Source organism: Centruroides sculpturatus, unplaced genomic scaffold (assembly GCF_000671375.1).
Source record: "Centruroides sculpturatus isolate CEXI.00-Female unplaced genomic scaffold, Cexi_2.0 scaffold67, whole genome shotgun sequence".
NCBI classification, from domain to species: Eukaryota; Metazoa; Arthropoda; class Arachnida; order Scorpiones; family Buthidae; genus Centruroides; species Centruroides sculpturatus.
In genome coordinates this window covers 1,168,892-1,177,463 of record NW_019384305.1, presented here as the reverse complement: position 1 = coordinate 1,177,463, position 8,572 = coordinate 1,168,892, and the positions used below count along the sequence as shown (strand labels likewise).

At 23.6% G+C, this 8,572-nt stretch overlaps 1 protein-coding gene across 1 annotated transcript in view; it reads left to right on the top strand.

The window, feature by feature from the left end:
• The window catches only part of LOC111618633 (GTPase-activating Rap/Ran-GAP domain-like protein 3), a 148,678-nt gene that overhangs the window by 66,650 nt on the left and 73,456 nt on the right, over positions 1-8,572 (top strand). The window lies entirely within an intron of this gene.

Genomic DNA, 8,572 nt, shown 5'->3' with positions numbered 1-8,572 from the left:
TGCTTTTTAATGCTATTAAGTGTTATTAAATAAAATAATATTTAAGTTTACACTCCGTTATAACGTAAATTTCAAAGATTTTATAACAAAAAAAACATTTTATAATATAAAAAATGACTTTTTTTCAAGTATATATAATTAATAAGTTTACTTCTATATCTTAATCTACATGAGAACAGGAGTGTAATAGTTAATGAAATTTCTTAAATATAATTTATATTTATTAATTTCTTAAGAAACTTATTAGCATAAATGTATAGCTTACATACAGAAATATTATTATATAATTAATAGATATGATGTATGTGTGAGTGAATTACATTAATATAATTGCATAAATTGTTAATAATATAAGTAACTAATATTATATATATATCATTAGTAACAAATAAATATTTAAATTTTCACAGAAATAATTAATTTAATTGTATAACAATTATAGAAAATTACAATTAATAATTATTGTTATTTTGAAGATATCTAAAGGATATTTTTTTTTGTTCTTTTGTTCATTGATTATTTCTAATACAAAAAAAAAAATTAATTAAGGTGATAAAAAATGATTTTCTCATAAGGAAGTGATGGAGGATTCATGTAAAATAAATAAGTCTCATAAATTTTTTGACATTTAGTTTTTCTTTTTAATGAGGAAAATGATTCAGGATTGGAGAAAAATAACAGAAGTAAAAGGAAAAAAATAATAATAATAATCTGACAGTTTGCTATTTCTTGCTTTTTATTAATGATCTTGTGTAATTACTTGAAAAAAAGAAAAATAATTTGAGAAAAATTTTATAAAATTTTATTTAATAACATAAATTACTTTTAAAAAAATGACAAGAATAATTTTAAAAAAATAATAATATATACATTTTTATCTTTCTCCTTTCATCCCTTTTAATCTCCTTTTTTTTAAACATAGAAAAATATAACATGATTTTTTTTTCTCTCCCTTATTATTATTATGTTTACCATCATTTAAGTTAATTGTAATTATATTTACATAATTAATATTTTTTTTAATGACGTAAAATAATAATTCTGACGTCATTTATAGAGTTTAAGAGATAGAAAAGCATGTGAAATGACGTCATTTCTGATAATTCTATACATAATCTAATCTATAAAAGGAAGGATAAATAAAAAGCAATTTTGTCTGGTTTTGAATGCCTTTAAAAATGCAAGTTTAATTACAATTATTTAAATTAAAATTTAATGTAATAATAATTAAAATTAAACTCTTATATTTCAATATCATCCTGTATACTTCTATATATATATATTTGTTTTTAAAACTCAATTTAAGTTATATTTTTCCATATTTTGAACGTGTATATATATTAATTTAGGTGTATATTTTCAAGAAAATTATATATATATTGTTGGAAAAAGTAAATAAATAAAATATAATATTAGAGTACAGGAGATGTGGAAAGTTGATTAAATAATTTTTTACTATTTCAAAAGCATGTACATTTTTTATATATATATTGCTACTTTTCATTATTTATTTGGTGACAATACATTATTAAGACATTTAAAAAAATAATGATATTTAAATTTAAACATTTTCTACCATTCAAAAATTTTTACTTAGATATTCCTTCTTGCTTATATAATATATATTGTTGTTATTTTCATTTATAATTCATGAGATTTCTGTCAATACTAATGAAACTCTCTTCCAACATACCGACAAATCCAAATTTACATATTCTAGCCTAAATATTATTTCTAGCTTGACGTTTTGAAGATATCTTTCTTCTTTGACGTCATCGCTTTTGTCCCCTGAGGATTTCGTGACAGCCAATCAACATCTTAAATAAAGTGCATGCGGCACTGTCAACAATAATAAACCTAAAGAAACTTCAAAATAAATAAAAGATTTTTGCTTATTAAAATAAATAAATAAAAAAAATTACAATTAAATGGTACAAATTTACCTTTTTTTTCCCTCTATTTTAGAATTGATTTCCGAGTGCTTTACATTATTAAAATGTAATTGGATTGAGTTAAGTTTGTACAGAGTAACGAAGTATTTAAATAAATAAATAAGAAAAAAAATATATAAAAAAATAAATAAAAGAAGTGGAGAACAATTTCAGGAGTTGTTATATTGGAAGTTGATAAAAGAGAATTAGAAAACGATCCAATCTTGCCACGACTATCACCATTTCATTTCCTCTAATGCGAAAAGGTCGTTACTGTAACGGAAATGGGCCTCGTTTTACTTCAACCTTCCCTTGTAACTTAGCAACAGATAGGAATTGATGTCGAATAATTCGTTTCTCCGCCGCCAGATGGTACTAGGAGACACACACACACCACCCCCTCACTCACCCATTAATTCGCTGTTAAAGTGTTTAATTATATTACATTCAGTAAGGTTAACATTGGTTGGCTTCAAGAAAGCAGAGTTTACTCTGTTATTATTAATTTTTTTATTATTATTATTAATATTGGCACCTATCTTCAGCTGTACACAATGCTGTACGTTAATTAACTGTTTAAATAAAATTTAATTAAGTTTTTAACTTAATTAGTATCAAGTAAAATCACGGTTAATTTAAGTAAAACTGAACCTATTCCATTAATGTCGATTACGAAGAGGAAAGGATCTTCAATGAGCTGCAATGAAGGGTATCTTCAGAAAATATGATTAATATTTTTAAGTTAACATTAAATATTTTACGAAATCGTATTGAACACGATTAGCAACAAGTAAAATCTGCTTATTTTTAAGTAATTTAATTTTTTCTATGAATTTTCTCTTATGGTTGATCCATCTTCAATAAGACCCAAAGAGTAAGGGATTTTCTTGTTTTTTTAGAAAATATGCTTTAATATATTTGAAAAAAAAGAAGAAAGTTTCGACAGGATGTTGCAATATTTCATTACAGGACTATTTTTATTTCAAAAAAAAAAAAATTGGTTATAACCTTCTTTTCAATCAGGAGTACTGCAAGCAATTTCCAGCCAATCATGCCATTGCTACAGTAGAAACATAGGGTGAATCCAACCGGAAACAGAGTCCATAGCGTGTAATTTGTGGCAGTCTGGATCAAGATTACTTGGATAGGTAGAAGGAAAGTCACGACTGTTAGAGAAACAAGAGGGAACTTGCTTTGTTGGGGAGGGGGGGAATGTGTTTATTTACAATGAGCCGAACTGATTGATCGGCATTGCTGTGTTTAAACTACGATTTTCTCTCATAGAAATGCGTTATTTACCATTAAAAAAATACGCAAAATAATAGTAATTCGACATTTTATACGATTATTTAACCAAAAATCGATTTTATAGTGAAATAAACAGTATAAAATGATTTTAAGAACACGCATAACCAATTTCTTTAGGAGAATATTTTTAAAAAAATGTATATTTATATTATAGAATAATTTCTAAGCTTGCATTTAGGTTATTAAGAGAGTTTCTAGTTACAGAAAATCTTAGCCTACATTCCGTGGGGAAGAATATAATAACGCTTTTCGTGCTACATTAACAATCTGATTATCTGAATAGAACCGCTGTGTTGTTCCCATGAGTTTAAACTCATTATTGTGGTTTAATATTCCATATTCTGAACGTTATATTATGTAATTTCATTTGTATACATGCATTGGAAGTTGAGTTTATTTATATCTAAGCAAATAAAATATATTGTTAACCGTAGGAAAATTGATTAATAAACAATTATTTCTCCTACCTTTCTACAGTATTTTAGATAATTTGATAAGTGTAAAATATAATTATCCAGTTGATACATTTGATAATTTCACTCGAGTTTCTGTTATATTACAGTTTGATTAAATTCTGTTACTGAGTTACTTTAACTTTTTGAATTGATTATAATATCCTAGAAATAGAGAAAAATCAATTAAATTTCGATTTTATAAAGTTTCCTGGACAATAATTTCATCGTTTTTTTATATACTTAGCGAATTTTTACCGTATTATAAGCGTAAATGTATTCGGGGCTCGCGATCTACTAGTTGAAAATTATAGTTGGTTTAAATTTGATAAATTTTATATTGTTTCTATTTAGAAATACAGGAAATGTATATCGTGTGAACATGCAATAGCTTTTTGATTTATTATTTAGAAATTTATGAATTTATTATAATTTTGCACGCCTTTTTAATGCGTACCTTTTAATCTAAATGAAACCAAGTAATAAACTTTGAATTCTGAGTATAATACTTGGGTCAATGAATGTTTGGATCCAAAATTACCTTCTTTTTGTACGCTTATTCAAACAGAATAGATAAATTTTATGCTTAAAAAGATTAAAACATTACTCTACCAACGTTTATTAAATAGGGTGGTCCAAAAGTCAGTTAAAAAACCATTGTAAAATCTAAATTATTATTAGNAAAGTTTTGAATTGAAATCACGTGATTTCCGGTCTAGACAGGAAGTTAGTATATAGTTAATCGGGACCTCTTACTCCTACTCTTTCTATATCTTTTCTCGAATTAAATCCATTTAACACCGTTCGAAATCTTATATGATTCTACGTATGTAAAGATGCGGAGGAACGAGATAAAATTTATTAACTTTATAATTTATTGCTTTAGATTTTATATATATAAAGTTTTAAATCTCTGCAGGAATGTAGAAGAAAAATATTAATCATCACAACGATTTTACATCATCATAAAAATTTTTCCATCCTTTTCAAAGCAGAATAGGAGGAGGAGGAGGAGAAAAAAAAGGAAAGAAATTGATGGTATTGAAAGTGCCATATTTGCTTTGAGGATCATTAACCCCATTTTACTTTTCAGAAGCTTTTGTGTCCACATTTGTTAACAGAATTGTAATTGCCCTACTTATGAATAAGTTAATGAGAATTGCATGCCTGAAGGATTTAAGATATTAAAGATTTTTCTGAGGGGTGAATATTGACTTCTTTATTTTCTGATTATTAAAATCACAGTTCGCAACTTTTATCTGATAATTTCTTCGATGAATGGTAATGAAGTATTCTATTAATCAATATTTTTGTTAGGTTATTTTTTAAAGTAATGTTTATGATATTTTAATTGATTTTATAAAATAATTTTTACTTGATTCAAGTGCAGTTATTTTTTTTTCTTCCTTTCTATTTGAGTGAATTTCTCGTTAATTATTTTCTTCTTCTTTTTTTTAATGTATAAATTCTGATTAAAATTACTTCGTGCTTTATAAATATTTTACGAATCCTTGTAAATGTATAAAGATACTTTTTATAACATAAAAAAAACAATTTAAATAAGAATTTCACTTTAAACAACATTTACATTTTATTAGATCAGGAGTATATCTTTATTTTCTTAAAAAATCAATAGTTGAATGATCCGTACTGCAGTATAATTTAGAAATGAATTTTTAAATTTATTTAATATAAAATATACGCTCTCCATCTTAAATTAGTAGTGACTTGCCCCTGTAAATCATACTTTTCCTTTTAACAATAGAGTAGTGTCGGTCGTTCTGGGAAAAAGTTTTGAATTGAAATCACGTGATTTCCGGTCTAGACAGGAAGTTAGTATATAGTTAATCGGGACCTCTTACTCCTACTCTTTCTATATCTTTTCTCGAATTAAATCCATTTAACACCGTTCGAAATCTTATATGATTCTACGTATGTAAAGATGCGGAGGAACGAGATAAAATTTATTAACTTTATAATTTATTGCTTTAGATTTTATATATATAAAGTTTTAAATCTCTGCAGGAATGTAGAAGAAAAATATTAATCATCACAACGATTTTACATCATCATAAAAATTTTTCCATCCTTTTCAAAGCAGAATAGGAGGAGGAGGAGGAGAAAAAAAAGGAAAGAAATTGATGGTATTGAAAGTGCCATATTTGCTTTGAGGATCATTAACCCCATTTTACTTTTCAGAAGCTTTTGTGTCCACATTTGTTAACAGAATTGTAATTGCCCTACTTATGAATAAGTTAATGAGAATTGCATGCCTGAAGGATTTAAGATATTAAAGATTTTTCTGAGGGGTGAATATTGACTTCTTTATTTTCTGATTATTAAAATCACAGTTCGCAACTTTTATCTGATAATTTCTTCGATGAATGGTAATGAAGTATTCTATTAATCAATATTTTTGTTAGGTTATTTTTTAAAGTAATGTTTATGATATTTTAATTGATTTTATAAAATAATTTTTACTTGATTCAAGTGCAGTTATTTTTTTTTCTTCCTTTCTATTTGAGTGAATTTCTCGTTAATTATTTTCTTCTTCTTTTTTTTAATGTATAAATTCTGATTAAAATTACTTCGTGCTTTATAAATATTTTACGAATCCTTGTAAATGTATAAAGATACTTTTTATAACATAAAAAAAACAATTTAAATAAGAATTTCACTTTAAACAACATTTACATTTTATTAGATCAGGAGTATATCTTTATTTTCTTAAAAAATCAATAGTTGAATGATCCGTACTGCAGTATAATTTAGAAATGAATTTTTAAATTTATTTATTAAATAAAATAAAGAAAATATTTTTAACATTTAATTAAAACCAATTAATATAATTACATCTATAAATTTTATTGCTTTAAATAATAATTTATTTTACTGTTTAGTTAGTAATTAAATTAAGTATTGTAATAATACGTTTCTCAATCGGTATCTCGCGATCTACAGCAATAAAAAGCCCTGAAAACTGTAATTAAACTTAACAATTGTTTATTTAAAATTTAAACGAATGTAAATACTTTTATATCTTTATAATATTATTATATAAAATTTTAAAATATACACAAACAAATTAAATAATTTTATATGTTGTTATAGTATTAATATATGAAATTTTAATCTAAAAAAAAATAATAATTTAAAATGTTTATATTTCTTACTCGTCTATTAAACAATTTTCAATAATAACCTAAGGCACAGAGAACTAAAATTTAATGATATAAATACTTTTAGATAATTAAATAATTAATTATCTCTTGTTAAAAATGCTGGAAATGTTACAAATTGTGGATAACCTTTTATAACGTTACTGAGGCAATGTCTGCTTTATTTTCGTTTATCATAATCAATTCTTTAGAAAATGGCGACTTCTCTAAATCCTTTTCAATTCTACAAAATCCTAATGAACAAAAGGATGATGTAAGAGACTCAACTCAACGTTCGATCTTTTTTTTTTTATAAAAAAACAAGAAAAAATTGTAGATTTTAATCTTTTTTTCCATGTTTATTATGAAGTGCAGACTCTAAAGAATGTAATTTTTATAAAATTAATTAATGAATTAAATTTTAATATTAAATCCTTAAAAACATGGAGATTTAAAATCATTATCTTTCATCTTTATTATGATTCTAGGTTGTTGTAAATAATATAAAATATTTAACATTTAAAATACATGTAAAAAAATAATAATATTTTAATCTTTAATTCCTTGTTTATAATAAAATTCTGAACTAAATAACACAGATATAATATGTAAAAAACAATTAATTTGATAATCCTTAATATTATTTTTATAGAATAAATCGCATTTTGTTTTTATATATTAAAATTTTTGTAATTCTTTTAGAATTAATTTTGCGCATTTTAACATAAAAAAATATAGAATAAATTACATATTTTTTCCCTAAAAAAATTACTAAATTATTTGCATAATTTATGGATATAATAACGGTAATAAATGATATCATATAGTATTCAATAGGGGTGATTGATAGTTAAGGTTTATCTGAAAGTTTCTTCTTCAACTTTCGTTAAGTCCATTTATTCGCAATTTGCGTTTCAATGCAAAATAACAAAAAAGAAAAAGAAAAAAAAAAAAACATATCAAAATATTGCCATCCACGTTACACGGAAAAATGCCATTAGCTATAGTTTACGCCTCATATTGATCCACCATTCTTAAATGGTTGTGAGAGGATGTAACAGAGGAAAGCAATCCAAAACTTAAAGCTATAAATTATATTTATTTTCTAATTATTATTATTTTTATAAATATAAATCCTAGTCTGAATGTTTTCTAAGTTTTATTAAAAGATTTTTCTTATGTATAATTAATTGTTTAATTTAATGGAGGATCTGTCTGTGTTTACTGTATTTTAAAATTTTCCGTTATATTTGACTTTATTATTAATTAAATAATAAATAATACTTTAATTTAATTGATTATACTTTTTATACGTGTTTTTGGTAACGGGTATTTATTTTTTTTAAAGTAAATTAATGCAACTCTAATTGCTTCCATCTTGATCCATTTTAGAAATTAAATAATGGAATATTTTTTTTTTGTTATTTTTTATTGTATTTTCTACTCTTTTTTATAAATTAAATTCAATATAATTTTACTTTACATTAATAAAAAAATCATTAAAATTTATTGTAAAGATTAAAAATGAATTTTAGTTATCGATTAAGTATAATGTATTCACTACTGGGCCATACTTAACCATACATATATAGTGTCGCCATCTGTTGATAATATAATTCATAAATATTATTTTTTTAACAAAAAAAATATATAATAATATTAAAACATAAAAAATTCTATAAATTTCTAGTAATAAAAATATTAAAATTAAATATATATAATA